Below are 16,105 nucleotides of genomic sequence, written 5' to 3'. Positions count from 1 at the left end.
CATAGTGGCATGTGTCTGCAGTCCCAGCTGTTTGGGAGGCTGAGGTGGGAGGATCGCTTGAAACCAGGAGCTGGAAGTTGCAGTGAGACCAGATAGTGCCATTGCACTCCAGCCTGGGTGACAGAGTGAGACGCTGTCTCAAAAATAAAAAAAAATTGTCCAGCCATCTTCTAGAACAATGACAGCTATCAAACTGAGGATTAAGATGAGGTACAAAGTACTTTGAATCCCTAAATTGGGCCAACTTTTGATAATGCTTTTACTGATGTCAGATAAGATGCATACAAAACACCTCATTTGTTATCAAACTACTTTGAAACCCACTCTTTAGGAAAATAACTTTAGTCTCCTAAGTCGTTTCACATGTGCAAGCATTTCCTGCAGACTGGTTGCCTTTCACCTTCCACTTTTACACTTAGACAAATCTCACATGCCTTCACTGATCAAATAATTAATGGATGGGTACTTTCTATAGAAAATATAACTTCAGGCCGGGCAAGCCGGGTGCAGTGGCTCACCCCTGTAATCCTAGCACTTTGGGAGGCCAAGGCAGGTGGATCACGAGGTCAGGAGTTCGAGACCAGCCTGGTCAACATGGTGAAATCTCATCTCTACTAAAAATACAAAAATTAGCCAGGCATGGTGGCATGCGCCTGTAGTCCCAGCTACTCGGGAGGCTGAGGCAAGAGAATCACTTGAACCTGGGGGGTGGAGTTTGTGGTTAGCTGAGATCATGCCACTGCACTCCCACCTGGGCAACAGAGCGAGATTCCATTTAAAAAAAAAAAAAAAAGAAAAGAGAAAGAAAATAAAACTTCAGGCTGGGCTCAGTGGCTCACATCTGTAATCCCAGCACTTTGGGAGGCTGAGGCGGGTGGATCACGAGATCAGGAGTTCGAGACCAGTGTGACCAACACGGTGAAACCCCATCTTTACTAAAAATACAAAAATGAGTCAGATGTCATGGCATGGACCTGTAATCCCAACTACTTAGGAGGCTGAGGCAGGAGAATCGCTTGAACCCGGGATGGAGAGGTTGCAGTGAGCCGAGGTAGCACCACTGCACTCCAGCCTGAGCGACAGAGCGAGACTCCATCTCAAAAAAAAAAAAGAAAAAGAAAATATAACTTCAGTGTTTGTAGATGAGAGATACATGTATAGCCCAGAGTACATGAGGATGCCTACTATGCTTTGCCAACCACACCTACTTCTCACAAGCTGAGGCCAAGTCTGTGAAGTCAGTGACAATCTCCAGACTCTAAAAAAAAATCCCAGTATACACTGTCCTCCATCACCAGCCCACTCTCTATATTTCATTTTATGCTGTATCAACTTGATATCAAGACAAGAACTGCAAAATGGTCTTTACCAAAATTGTCTTTTCCACAATTCTTCCCAAGCAAATATTAGGGTTTTTTTTCCTATTAAAACATATGTAGGTTTAAAATAAATAAACTATTGCTTAAATCAACTTCAATCAATAGTTTTCTGGCTCTAGTAAAAAAAACGTTCACCTTAGGATACATAAGTAGTGTGCAAACAATGGGGAGAAAGTAATGACTAACATTCACTGATACTATGTGCTAGGCTTTTGATAAAATTAACTCGCTTGATCCTCACAACTCTAGGACATAGGTACAATTACTATCCTTATTTTGCAAAGAAATTGAGGCACGGAGCAGTTAAGTAACTTGCCCAAGGTCATTCAACAAAGCTTAGCTTAAATCAATGCAGCAGCCCTCCAGAGCCAGCCTCCTGAACCCAGGCACTATTTGTACACACACACACAGAGAGAGAGAGAGAGAGAGAGAGTTCTTCAACTCCAAACTAGCACTCTCTTTTCTGTTTGATACTGGGAATGTAACTTCTTTGTGGACATGCAGGGGACAATGTGATCTAAACACACAAAACACAAGTAGAGACAAAGTTAATTAATATATACTATAGGGCTGAGTGCAGCGGCTCATGCCTATAATCCCAGCACTTCGAGAAGCCGAGGCAGGAAGATCTCTTGAGCCCAGGAAGTAGCGACTGCAGTGAGTTATGACTACACCACTGCACTCCAGGCTGGGTGATGGAGTGAGACCCCTGTCTCTAAAAAGATATAGATATAGGGCTGAGCATCATGGTTCATGCCTAAATACCAGCATTTTGGGAGGCCAAGATGGGAGGATTGCTTGAGGTCAGGAGTTCAAGACCAGCCTGGTCAACATAGCAAGAGCCCCATCTCTAAAAAAATTAAATTAAATTAAATTAAAATACAGACATAGATATAGAATAACCCCAGCATTTCCTTGGTCATGAGGAACTGGCCATTTTCTCCTAGAGCAAATGTGTTTGGTTCCTTGACAGATTCCCTCATAATCTCTCCTTACTACACAGTCTTAGATTATTGAGAAGAAAACACCAGAGGGGGTGTTTACAGTCCAGTGCTCTGATTAAAGATGGGTTTATATGGCTATATGCTAATGACATATGGATGACACATCACAGCTGATGGGTCGTAATGGAGCACTCAGAACTTCGGCATCTCATTTAATCATCACCACCATCCGTCCAGTGAGCTCAGCATTATTATACTTGGTGTACAGACAGGCCATATTGTCCAGTACACAGAAAAACTGGGATTCCTATCTTCTACCTCCAAAGTGGGTTCTTCCCCTCACCACAGGACCTACTGCGACAGAAAACGAAAAACCAAAACCATGTAACCAAACAACTTGGAGCATCTGTTCTGCCCATGTTTTTAATCTGTCCACATATTCCTCTTCTGAATTCCATGAAAAATGACTGGTTTTCAATTCATTTGGAAGTTAGCTATATATGGCCTTGGTATACCACCTCTTTTATTGCAACTTAATTTGCATATGGGTATATTATTCCCCTTTCAGTAATAAGTAACACACCATTCCTCACTTGGCTTTGTCCTGTTTTCACCCATCCCACAAGACTCAGGTCTTGCATTACTTACTCCCAGAAGGCTTCCTTGCCTCATCCCCACCTTGAATTTGTGTTTGGTGCACTTCCTGGGCCTCCACAGCCGCCTGAGTTCATCCTCATAAGGCCAGGCACAGTGGTTCATGCCTGTAATCCCAGCACTTTGGGAGGCCAAGATGGGTCGATCATTTGAGCACAGGAGTTTGAGACCAGCCTGGCCAACATGGCAAAACTCATGTTTGTTTGTTTGTTTGTTTTGTAAAGAATATTTTTACAGTCCTTTTTTGATATCAAGTTGACACAGCATAAAATGAAATATAGAGAGTGGTCTGGTGAAGGAGGACAGTGTATCTTGGGATTTTTTTTGGGGGGTGCCTTGGGGAGTGTCACTGATTTCGCAGACTTGGCCTCAACTTGTGACAGAAACCCGTCTCTACTAAAAATACAAAAAGTAGCTGGATGTGGTGGCACACGCCTGTAGTCCCAGCTACTTGGGAGGCTGAAGTAGGAGATCACTTGAACCTGGGAGGTTGAGGTCACAGTGAGCCGTGATCACTCAACCGTACTCCAGCCTGGGTGACAGAACAAGACTCTGTCTCAAAAACAAAATAGGCTGGGTGTGGTGGCTAAGACCTGTAATCCAAGCACTTTGGGAGGCCGAGGTGGGCGGATCACTTGAGGTCAGGAGTTTGAGACCAGCCTGGTGAACATGATGACACCCCGTATCTACTAAAAATACAAAAACTAGCCAGGCATGGTGGCACAAGCCTATAATCCCAGCTACTCTGGAGGCTGACGTGGGAGAATCGCTTGAACCTGGGAGATGGAGGTTGCAGTGAGCCGAGATCGCACCACTGCACTCCCGCCTGGGCGACAGAGCAAGGCTCCATCTCAAAAGATAAAAATAAAAACCGTAAAATGACAACAATAAAAAAAACCCCACTGCACTGATTTCACTTGCCTCCTGTTTTCCCCAGAAGGGAAAGTCCTTACCTTTCTCCCGGAAGGCTTTTATTTCTGAACCTCCAGTGCCCTACACAGTGCATGCCATGAAGCAAACGCCTAAGTATGTTCCTGTAATCAGGTAATAAATAACCATGTGAGAGTCCAGAGCTGCAGGCTCCACTCCTGGCTCTGTGACCACATGTGGGCTTTTCAGTGAGGCCCTACACACCTCTGGTTATCAGGTTCTTTAACTCTAAATCAAGGAGGCTGAACTGAAACTATGATGACCCTTTCAGCTCCAAAGTCCCACTGCTCTGTCATTCTGATTCTTTGTGTCTCCCACAAAATCTAGGACAACTGTGGAAGGACACAGTAGGTTCTCAATGAATGTCTATTCATTTGACTGTAGTAATCCTGGATAGTGGATGATAGACTTAAAAAAAAAAAACCAGCCCAACGCTAAAATTTTCTGTAGCTGCTGGGAGTCCAGCTAGATATTCTGGATAACAGACACAGTGGGGACCAAATACCCTGAGAGCAAGGAAGTAAGATGTGACTGCAGATTTGCTTTTGTTGCAGTTTGAGTTTTTTGTTTTTTGTTTTTTGTTTTGAGATGGAGTCTCTCTCTGTCACCCAGGCTGGAGTGTAATGGTGCAATCTTGGCTCACTGCAACCTCTGCCTCCCAGGCTCAAGGAATTCTCCTGCCTCAGCCTCCGGAGTAGCTGGGATTACAGAGATGCCCCACCGTGCCCAGCTAATTTTAGTATTTTTAGTAGAGATGGGTTTTCACCATGTTCCCCAGGCTGGTCTTGAACTCCTGACCTTACGTTATCCACCCACCACTGCCTCCCAAAGTGCTGGGATTACAGGTGTGAGCCACTGCACCCAGCCTAATAATTTTAAAAATATGGCCCAAAGGCTTCAGATTTATGGCAATCAATCTTAGGTAACTTATTTGGATATGCACTTTGTTCAAGTAAGTGAGCGAACACACAAAAAAAGTTGGAGAGGGATAGAAAATGAGAGGAGAAAAGAGGAGAAAGGATTCAAAGTTGCAAACTTTAAGACAAATCAATCAGAAAGTAGATATCAACACTGCAGAAGGATTTTCCATTTTACACAAGGAATACAAGCTTGCATTGAACAGTAAATAGGATGTTTTTATTTTGCTAAATTTGGCTTACATCTAAATTTTTAAAAACAAATCCATCAAATAAAGCAAAGTATGTATTTGATTACATTTGCAAAAGTTTATCTGAATCATTTCCAGTTGTTGAAATAGCTACCATGAGTCCCATGCCATAGCTCCATTGTATTGCTAGATCACTTAAAAATTGAGGTTGACCTTTTGTGTGTTTTGAGGGGTATTTTATTTATTTATTTTTTCAATTTGACCATCATTTTATTTATTTATCTTTTTTTTTTTTTTTTTTTTTGAGATAGGGTCTTGCTCTGTCACCCAGGTTGGAGTGCAGTGGCACAATTATAGCTCACTGCAGCCCCAAACTCCTGGGCTCAAGCAATCCTCCTGCCTCAGCCTCCTGGGTAGTTGGTACTACAGGCATGTGCCACCATACCTGGCTAATTAAAAAAAATTTTTTTTTTAGATATGGGGTCTCTTTATACCACCCAGGCTGGTCTCAAACTCCTGGCTTTAAGCAATCCTCATGCCTCAACCTCCCAAGGTAGTGGAATTACAGGTGTGAGCCACTGCTGTCTACCTATTTTTTTATCTTTAAAAATGTATATTAAAAAATTTTAATAAATATGAGACACTTCACAAATTTGTGTGTCATCCTTGCACAGGCGCCATGCTAATCTGCTCTGTATTGTTCCAGCTTTTAGTATATGAGAACTATTTTTTTTTTGTTTTTCTGAGACAGTCTCACTTCACCACCCAGGCTGGTGTGCAGTGGTAGAATCTTGGCTCATTGCAACCTCCACCTCCCGAGTTCAAGTGATTCTCATGCCTCAGCCTCCCAAGTAGCTGGAATTACGGGTGTGCACCACCACACCTGGCTAATTTTTGTATTTTTAGTAGAGATGGGGTTTCGCGATGTTGGCCAGGCTGGTCTTGAACTCCTGACCTCAAAAGATCCACTCTCCTTGGCCTCCCAAAGTGCTGAGATTACAGGCATAAGCCACCACACCTGGCCTGAGCACTATTTTTTAATTGATACATATTAGAGATTCATATTTCGGAGTACATGGGATAACTTGATACATTTACACAATCAAATCAGGATAATTGGGATATTCATCACCTTAACTAGGAGCATTCAAGTTATTCTCTTCTAGCTATTTTAATTATTCTATCCTGGCCAGGTGTGATGGCTCACCCCTGTTATCCCAGCACTTTGAGAGGCCGAGGGGGCAGATCACTTGAGCCCAGGAGTTTGAGACCAGCCTGGGCAACATGGTGAAACTCCTCTACAAAAAAATACAGAAATTAGCCAGGCTTGGTGGTGCACACCTGTAGTCCCAGCTATTTGGGAGGCTGAGGCTGGAAAATTGCTTGAGTGCAGCAAGTTGAGGCTGCAGTGAGGCCTGATTGTGCCACTGGACTGCAGCCTGCGTGACAGAGGGAGACCCTGTCTCAAACAGAAACAAAAACAAACATAAAATGTGCAGTCAATTAATGTTAACTGTAGTTACTCTACTGATCTATCAAACACCAGGTCTTATTTCTTTTAAGTGTGTATTTGTACCCATTAATCGACCTCTCTTCATCCCCCTATCCCTGCTACCCTTCCCAGCCTCTGGTAACCACCAATCTACTCTCTATCTTTATAAGAGCTACTTTTTTAGCTCCCTTGTATGAGTGAGAACATGAGCTATTTGTCTCCCTATGCCTGCCTTATTTCACTTAACATAATGACCTCTAGTTCCATCCATGTTGCTGCAAATAACACAACTTCACTCTTTTTTTTTTTTTTGAGATGGAGTCTCGCTCTGTCACCCAGGCTGGAGTGCAGTGGTGTGATCTCCGCTCACGGCAACCTCAGCCTCCTGGGTTCAAGCAATTCTCCCACCTCAGCCTCCCGAGTAGCTGGAATTACAGGTGCCCACCACTACGCCCGGCTAATTTTTGTATTTTTAGTAGAGACAGGGTTTCTCCATGTTGGCCAGGCTGGTCTCGAACTCTTGACCTCAGGCAATCTGCCCACCTCAGCCTCCCAAAGTGCTGGGATTACAGGCATGAGCCACCACACACGGCCAACTTCACTCTTTTTAATGGCTGGATAATATTCCATTGCGTATATAGGCCATATTTTGTTCATTCATCCATTGATGAACAGACCTTTTCTAATTAAACATTTTTAGAGTATAAGAATAAAGGCTGGGCACGGTGGCTCATGCCTGTAATCCCAGCACTTTGGGAGGCCGAGGCGGGCAGATCACAAGGTCAGGAGATTGAGACCATCCTGGATAACACAGTGAAACCCCGTCTCTACTAAAAATACAAAACAAAATTAGCTGGGTGTGGTGGCGGGCGCCTGTAGTCCCAGCTACTCGGGAGGCTGAGGCAGCAGAATGGTGTGAACCCGGGAGGAGGAGCTTGCAGTGAGCCGAGATTGTACCACTGCACTCCAACCTAGGTGGCAGAGCCAGACTCCATCTCAAAAAAAAAAAAAAAAAAAAAAAGAATATAAGAATAAAAGACCTAATTATGTGTTTAAAGGTATTCTAGAAAAACAGTGACTTGCACATTCAAATATAATTATCATTGCCTCTAAGATTATTTATTGTCACAGTAGAAAGTCCCCCGTAACATACACACACACACAAATAATGTATGATTTCTAGCTCTATGTTTGTCAGTGGTGTTAACTGAAGTCTTGCTTGAATTTTCTATTTAAACTTAGAGAATGTTGTTAAACACAAAACAATCATTAAAAAAAACTAGTAAGAAAACTAATGGTCAAAGAATTATTTAACATGCTCGTATAGTATAACATTCTTTACTAGAGTTAAGTGAAATAACTTGTTAAGGCAAAAGCTTATCAAAGTGGCATCTTTGACAGGCTCAAGCTTCCTAAAAGAAGCCATAGGGAATAGTGGCTAGGGGCAAAAAATAAATAATGGAGTCTCCGTTTCTTCCACTTACGATCTCTTCACAATCTCTCTGTGCCTCAATTTTTTTTTTTTTTTTTTTTTTTTTTTTTTTTTTTTTTTTTTGAGACAGGGTCTTGCTCTGTTGCCTAGGCTGGAGTGCAGTGGCATGATCTCAGCTCACCACAGTCTCTGTCTCCTGGGTTCAAGCGATTCTCATGCCTCAGCCTCCCTAATAGCTGGGACCACAGGCACGCACCACCATGCTCGGCTAATTTTTGTATTTTTAGTAGAGATGGGGTTTCACAATGTTGGCCAGGTTGGTCTCAAACTCTTGACCTCAAGTGATCTGCCCACCTCGGCCTCCCAAAGTGCTGGGATTACAGGCGTAAGCGACTATGACTGGCTGTTCCTCAGTTCTTCCTTCATTTTTAAAATGGGAGTGATGATAATAGTAGTACCTCACAGTGTTGTTGAACAAATTAGTTAATATAAAGTGTGTAGGACAGCGTCAGGTCCCCAGTAATTCCTATTTAAATGTTTGCTTTTTTTTTTTTTTTTTTTGAGACAGAGTCTCACTCTGTCTCCCAAGCTGGTGTGCAATGGTACGATCCTGACTCACTGCAACCTCCGCCTCCTGGGTTCAAGTGATTCTCCTGTCTCAGCCTCCTGAGTAGCTTGGACTACAGGCGCACACCACCACGCCCAGCTAATTTTTTTATTTTTAGTAGAGACAGGGTTTCACCGTGCTGGCCAGGATGGTCTCGATCTCCTGACCTCGTGATCCACCCGCCTCAGCCTCCCAAAGTGCTGGGATTATAGGCGTGAGCCACCATACCCAGCCACCAATTTTGTTTCCTTTCTGCAATTTCTCTGTGCATTATGACAATGACTGCCCAGGTCATTATGGTGCCCTGGTCAGTTGGTGGCAGTTTTTACAGCTTCTGTATTGCTGGCATAAAATCCTAGGGAAATACAGGCTTTCTAAGCTTTTTGTATGACTTCAGGTTTATTTCTGGTTACCAGGGCTTTCGCCTGTTGTACATCATATTTTAACACAGTTGGTTAAGAAATGGTGGTTCGTTGATAGGTGTGAACTCAAGCTAACCCACCTCAATGATCCACATACATTTCTCTTGCCTCATTGCATGTAAGCCTCCTTTCTGCCTCAGGATGTTAAGTCCTCCACAAACAGACTGTCCCATTCCAACTCTGCAAACTCTGTCCTGCCTACTTATGTGAAATTAATGATTGCTAAAATGTCATAGGTGTTACCGAGGGCAAGAGAAAAATATTTAAGGGACATGGCACACAGTATTGATTGCTTACCCCAACCTATTCTCTTTCTTCCTTGCCAACAGACACCCAATTTTCCCTCTCTAGAAAAGTAACCCTATAAGGCCAGGCAGGCGTGGTGGCTCATGCCTGTAATCCCAGCACCTTGGGAGGCTGGGGGGGGGGGGTGGATCATCTGAGGTCAGGAGTTCGAGACCAGCCTGACCAATGTGGTCTAACCCCTCTACTAAAAATACAAAAATTATCTAGGCATAGTGGCGTGTGCCTGTAGTCCCAGCTACTCACGAGGCTGAGACAGGAGAACAGCTTGAACCCACGAGGCGGAAGCTGCAGTGAGCCAAGATTGCACCACTGCACTCCAGCCTGGGCAACAAAGCAAGACTCCGTCACAAAAAAAAAAAAAAAAAAAGGAAAAAAAAATGGAAAAGGAAAAGAAAAAGAAAAGTAACCCTATAGTGAGCTCAGCTCAGGGATAAGTCCTGTATATTCTAATGGCCATTCCATTCCCCTTCCCAGTGACTGGTTTATGGGGTGAGCATGTGACTAGTATCTCATCAATGACATAGAGAGGAACCTGGCTGGGCGTGGTGACTCACCGCTGTAATCCTAACACTTTGGGAGGCCAAGGCAGGTGGATCACTTGAGGTCAGGAGTTTGAAACCAGCCTGGCCAACATGGTGAAACCCCAACTCTCCTAAAAATACAAAAAAATCAGCCAGGCATGGTGGCAGACACCTGTAATCCCAGCTACTCAGGAGTCTGAGGCAGGAGAATTGCTTGAACCTGGGAGGCAGAGGTTGCAATGAGCTGAGATTGCGCCACTGCACTCTAGCCTGGGTGACAGAGCGAGCCTCCATCTCAAAAAAAAAAAAAAAGGAATCTTCCAGGGGGTTTATTTGGAGTATTTCTTTTCTGGACTGAAAAAAGAGGGCCAGACACGGTGGCTCATGCCTGTAATCCCAGCACTTTGGGAGACTGAGGTGAGTGGATCACAAGGTCAGGAGATCAAGACCATCCTGGCCAACATGGTGAAACCCCACCTCTACTAAAATACAAAAAAATTAGTTGGGCATGGTGGTGCATGCCTGTAGACCCAGCTACTCAGGAGGCTGAGACAGGGGAATCGTTTGAACCTGGGAGGCGGAGGTTGCAGTGAGCCGAGATTGTGCCATTGCACTCCAGCCTGGTGACAGAGCAAGACTCTGTCTCAAAAAAAAAAAAAAAGAAAGAAAGAAAAAAAGAAAAAGATAAAACAGAATACCGAATACCCTAATTTCTTGCATTGGATATTGTTTTTGTTGTTGTTGTTCCAATGTGATTCCTAGAATTGCTGCAGCCACTCCGCAACAACGAAAGCTATCAGAGGATAAGTCAACATGTTGACAACGGCAGCGACAGAAAGAAATAGGGTCCTGATGAGGTCACTGAGCCATGGATTAAGCAGCACTGGGGCTGCCCCACTTTTGAACCTCTTATTGAGTGAGGGAGAGTATATTTTTCTTATTGTTGAAGACAGTTGTCTGGGCTTTCTGTTACTTGAAACTTAAGAAAACCAAGGGCGACTGAGCAGAGTGGTTCATGAGGATAATTGCAGCACTTTGGGAGGCAGAGGCAGGCAGATCGTCTGAGTTCAAGAGATTGAGACCAGCCTGGGGAACATGGTGAAACTCGATCTCTACAAAAAAATACAAAAATTAGTCAGACATGGTGGTGCGCGCCTGTAGCCCAGCTACTAGGCAGGCTGAGGTGGGAGGATTACCTGAACTCAGAGGTTGAGCCAAGATTGCACCACTGCACTCCAAACTGGGCAACAGGAGTGAGGCCCTGTCTCAAAAAGAAAACCAAAACAAAATTGATGTCTTCAAGAGGAAAATAACCTAATGATATGCCTGCAGAGTAAGACAGAGAGAGAACATGAGCTGCTTAATGATGGATTCAAGATATATATTTTTTTAAAATTTAAATATACATTTTAAACTAAAAAATTTTAACAAAAAAAGAGAAGGAGTTTCATCATGTTGCCCAGGCTGGTCTAGAATTTCTGAGCTCAAGCAATCGGCCTGCTCCAGCCCCCCAGAGTGATAGGATTACAGGTGTGTGCCACCACACCTGGCCAGATTCAGGATATATTTTAATCTATTGGGGTTTTTGTGTGTGTGTGTGTGTGTTTCTTTTAATTTTTAAAATATGGAACGCTTCATGAAGTTGTATGTCATCCTTGCGCAGGAGCCATGCTGATCTTCTCTGTATTGTTCCAATTTTGGTATATGTGCTGCTGGAGTGAGCACTTAATCTATTGTTTTAATTGAAAAAATAACCTGTCCAGGCGAGGTGGCTCACACTTGTAATCTCAGCACTTTGGGAGGCTGAGGTAGGCGGATCATTTGAGATTGGGAGTTCAACACCAGTCTGGCCAACATGGTGAAACCCCGTTTCTACTAAAAATGCAAAAAGTAGCTGGGTGTGATGGCATGCACCTGTAATCCCAGCTACTTGGGAGGTTGAGGTGAGAGGATTGCTTAAGCCCAGGAGTTCAAGGCTGTAGTGGGCTATGATTCTGCCACTGCACTCCAGCCTGGGCGACAGAGTGAGACTCCATCAAAAAGAAAGGAAAGAAAAGGAAGAAAGGAAGAAAGAAAGGAAGAAACGGAAAGGAAAGGAAGGAAGGAAGGAAGAAAGAGAGGAGGAGAGGGAGGGAAGGAGGGAGGGAAGAAAGAGAGAAGGAATAACCTGCCCGGGCACAGTGGCTCACGCCTGTAATCTCAGAACTTTGGGAGGCCGAGGTGGGCGGATTACCTAAGATCAGGAGTTTGAAACTAGCCTGGCCAACATGGTGAAACCCCCGTCTCTACTAAAAATACAGAAACTAGCCAGGCATGGTGGCAGGCACCTGTAATCCCAACTACTCAGGAGGCTGAGGCAGGAGAATTGCTTCAATCCCAAAGGCGGAGATTGCACCATTGCACTCCAGCCTGAGTGACAAGAGCAAAACTCCATCTCAGAAAAAAGAAAGAGAGAGAGAGAGAGAAAGAAAGAAAGAAAGAATAACCTCTCCTTTTACTTACATAAAGGCTGATTTTTAAAAATAATCTCTCAATAAACTGTGTAAAGAATATTTAGTGCTGCACTGAATACAAAACTGAGGACTTTATTCAAAGATGGTGTAGACCAAAGTCACATTAATTTTTTTGTTAAATGCCTCTAATTCATCAGATAGCCAAATCAGAAGTCAAATCTGGCATCCATCCTTTATCATAAAGGCATGGAGCTTACCTTAGGCGTTACTATGAAAAGAAATTCAGTGTCAATTGTTCGAATAACTAGCCCATTAACTGACACCCCAAATCTGATACAATGATTAGCTGCAGACAAGCCTAACTAACCGCAGTACTGAGACTGGATTTGGGAAAGAATGCAAAAGTGTGTTTACTTTTAATGAACTAACTAAAGGGAAAGCATTCCTTAAACCTCCCTCCAGTTGGGCAACCACTTTATAAAAATTAAAATTTCATCATATCAGAACAAAGAAATGCAGAATCAGGGCCAGCAAGAATGTGCAGTTATTTGTCATTCTGCTCTAATTCCTCTACCAAAATGGACTACTCATGGCCATTTTACTAGAACTGTGATTAGAAAGCTTGGGCATCTCAGTTAAAAAGTGCACATTAGCCAGGTGCAGTGGCTCTCACCTGTAATCCCAGCAATTTGGGAGGCCAAGGCAAGAGGATAACTTGAGGCCAGGGGTTCAAGACCAGCCTGGGCAACATAGTGAGACCCCCCCCAAATCTGTACAAAAATAAAAAAAAATTAGCCAGATGTGTTGTTTGCTTGCTTGTAGTAGGAGGCTGAGGCAAGAGGATTGCTCGAGGCCAGGAATTCGAGGCTGCAGTGAGCTGTGATCATGCTACTGCACTCCAGTCTGGGTAACAAAGTGAGACCTTGCCTCTAAAAAAGAAAAAAGAAAAAGCTCATGTCTTTAAAGTAGTTTGCTCCTGGCAGTCTAGGTTGTGGTTCTCTTGAAGCCTATACATTTGGGATTGTACAAAATATATTCTCAAGCATTTTAACTTTTAGCCTGTCAACTGTTGGAGTTTCAGGATTCACATCTCTTATTTAAAAATAAAATAGGTTTCAGTGTTGTCATGTACCTGGTTAATGTCACCTGCCTGTTTAATGGACACTGTACTTCCTTTCCACCATTTATTATAGAAAATCCCACCCCTTGTCCCCTGTGTCTACTGATTGTCCTCAATTTTCTGTTCACTGATGATTCAGAAGCAAAGAGATGATGGATGTAACTCTCAGACAGCCTAAGCCTCACAACTGGGGAGGAAAAAGGGCATGACCACTTCATATCTTTAGCTTGGTACACAGAAACCAGGTTCTTTCTACTGACTCTCAAAGGACGTTCTGACCTTTTTGATTTGGTTTCCTACTACAGGATTTGTCTAAGATCACCGTATAGTACTACAAGAATGTCAATAACCATCTGCCAAACTATAAAAGGAGAAAATACTAGGAGCCAAACTGGCTATGTAATTTACCATGGTGAGTGACAGGACACACTGACCTTATTTGACAAACCCTGAAGCCAGATCTGGTCCCAGCTCAATAAAGAAGAGAGTACAGCAGAGTGATGAGCACTTGAGCTCTAGGACTAGATAGACCCATGAATCTCAGCCCCAGTCCCTCCTAGCCAGTGGACCTTGGGGAAATAATTTAATTTAAAACTCTTTGCTTTTCTTGTCCCTTTTTTTTTTTTCTGAGACGGAGTCTCACTCTGTCACCTAGGCTAGGGTGCAGTAGCACAATCATAGCTCACTACAGCTCGAACTCCTGGGCTCAAGCAATTCTCCCAACCACAGCCTCCTGAGTAGCTGGGCCTACAGGTGTGCACCACCACACCTGGCTAATTTTTGTATTTTTAATAGAGACAGGGTTTCACCATGTTGGCTAGGCTGGTCTCAAACTCCTGACCTCAAATGATCTGCCTGCCTTGGCCTCCCAAAGTACTGGGATTACAGGTGTGAACCAGCATGCTCAGCCTAAAATTTCTTTAATAGAGAGGAGCTCTCTCTCTGTTGCCCAGGCTGGTCTCAAACTTCTGGGCTCAAGTGATCCTCCTGCCTCAGTTTCCCAAAGTGCTAGGATTAGAGACATGAGCCATCCAACCCAGCCACGGTAACTGTTTTAAACAGCGGGATATAAAACAATATACACAATATGTTATAGTTTTGTCTATATTTAATTTAGGGTTTTGCTTTTGTTTTTTGTTTTGAGACAACATCTCACTCTGTCACCTAGGCTAGAATGCAGTGGAGAGAACAGGGCTCACTGCAGCCTCAACCTCCCAGGCTCAAAAAATCTTCCTGCCTTACGCCCCTGCCTAGCTGGGACCACAGGTTCATGCCATCACACCTGGTTAACTTTTTTAGTTTTTGTAGAGATGGGGTCTCATTTTGCTGTTCAGGCTGCTCTTGAATTCCTGGGTTCAAGTGGTCGTCCTGCTTTGGCCTCCCAAAGTGCTGGAATTACACGACCAGCCAATATTTAAATATTTAAATACATAGATATCTCCTAGAAGAAAATACTTTAAAACATGATCTCAGAATGTCAGGATTACAGGTGATTCATGTATCTTTCCTTTTGCTTGTCCACTAAATTGTTTTAATCTCTTTTTTTGCATACAGACTTTTATATAAATGCATAAATGTGATCATAAATTTATACTTTATTTTCTCCTTTTTTGCTTGATTCTTTCACTCATATAGTTGCTTGATTGCTCATGCAACAATAAATTATTCCCATGAATACTTCACTTTTTTTCCTTCTAGAATATGAATCCTGATGTTTCACTCTTTTTTTTGTTCCAACACAAGGTCTCAATGTCCCCCAGGCTGGAGTACAGTGGCATAATCACTGTACTCACTGTAGCTCACTGTAGCCTCGAACTCTTGGGCTCAAGTGATCCTCCCACCTCAGCCTCCCAAAGTGCTGAGATTACAGACATGAGGCACTGTACTCGGCCTATTATTCTTTTTTTTTTTTTTTAAGTGGCATTCAAAATGAAAAATATCTGGCCAGGCATGGTGGCTCACACCTGTAATCCGAGCACTTTCGGAGGCTAAGGCAGGTGGATCACCTGAGGTCAAAAGTTCGAGACCAGCCTGCCCAACATGGTGAAACCCTGTCTCTACTAAAAATACAAAAAAATTAGCTGGTTGTGGTGGCAAGAGCCTGTAATCCTAGTTACTCGGGAGGCTGAGGCAGGACAATCATTTGAACCTGGGAGGCAGAGGTTGCAGTGAGCTGAAATCGTGCCATTGCCCTCCAGCCTGGGCAACAAGAGGGAGACCCCGTCTCAAAAAGAAAAAAAAAAGAAAATGAATGAGTTTCATTTGGGGCATTATGCATATGTTTACTGAAGGACATATATAAGGACACAGTGCATTACCAACTCTGTTTACAGTTCTTTGAGTTTCTCCAGTGTATACCAGCAATATTAATATTGATAGCAAATGTATTGGCTGCCATGTTCCAGGCATACATATCATTAAATTCACAAAATAATTTGTCAAGCATTATAATAGCATTTCAAGCAATATAATAGCATTGAAGTCAGACATGGATTTGAGTCCAGCTCTATCAATCATATACCATCTGTGTAGCATTGGTCAAATTACTTAAAATTTTCAAGCATTAATTTTTCTCATATATAAAATAGAGGTAAATAAATTTTTTTAAACTAAGTGATAGAACGTATGTAAAGCACTTAAAAGAGCGTCTGGCATAATTATGTGCTCAATAAGTGTAGAAATGGCCAGGCACAGTGGCTCATACCTGTAATTTTAGCACTTTGGGAGGCTGAGATGG

General features: G+C 43.2%; 2 non-coding genes across 2 annotated transcripts; both read right to left on the bottom strand.

Moving 5' to 3' along the window:
• Positions 1-5,644: 5,644 nt before the first annotated feature.
• On the bottom strand, positions 5,645-5,748 carry LOC112438317 (U6 spliceosomal RNA). The gene has a single exon (XR_003026771.1). It is a non-coding gene; the product is annotated as a U6 spliceosomal RNA (small nuclear RNA).
• Positions 5,749-11,413: 5,665 nt separating this feature from the next.
• LOC112438273 (U6 spliceosomal RNA) lies at positions 11,414-11,520 on the bottom strand. Its single transcript, XR_003026728.1, has one exon. It is a non-coding gene; the product is annotated as a U6 spliceosomal RNA (small nuclear RNA).
• Between the last annotated feature and the right edge of the window lie 4,585 nt (positions 11,521-16,105).

This window comes from Pan paniscus, chromosome 1, assembly GCF_029289425.2.
Source record: "Pan paniscus chromosome 1, NHGRI_mPanPan1-v2.0_pri, whole genome shotgun sequence".
Classification (NCBI taxonomy): domain Eukaryota; kingdom Metazoa; phylum Chordata; class Mammalia; order Primates; family Hominidae; genus Pan; species Pan paniscus.
This window is presented reverse-complemented; position numbering and strand designations above follow the sequence as displayed.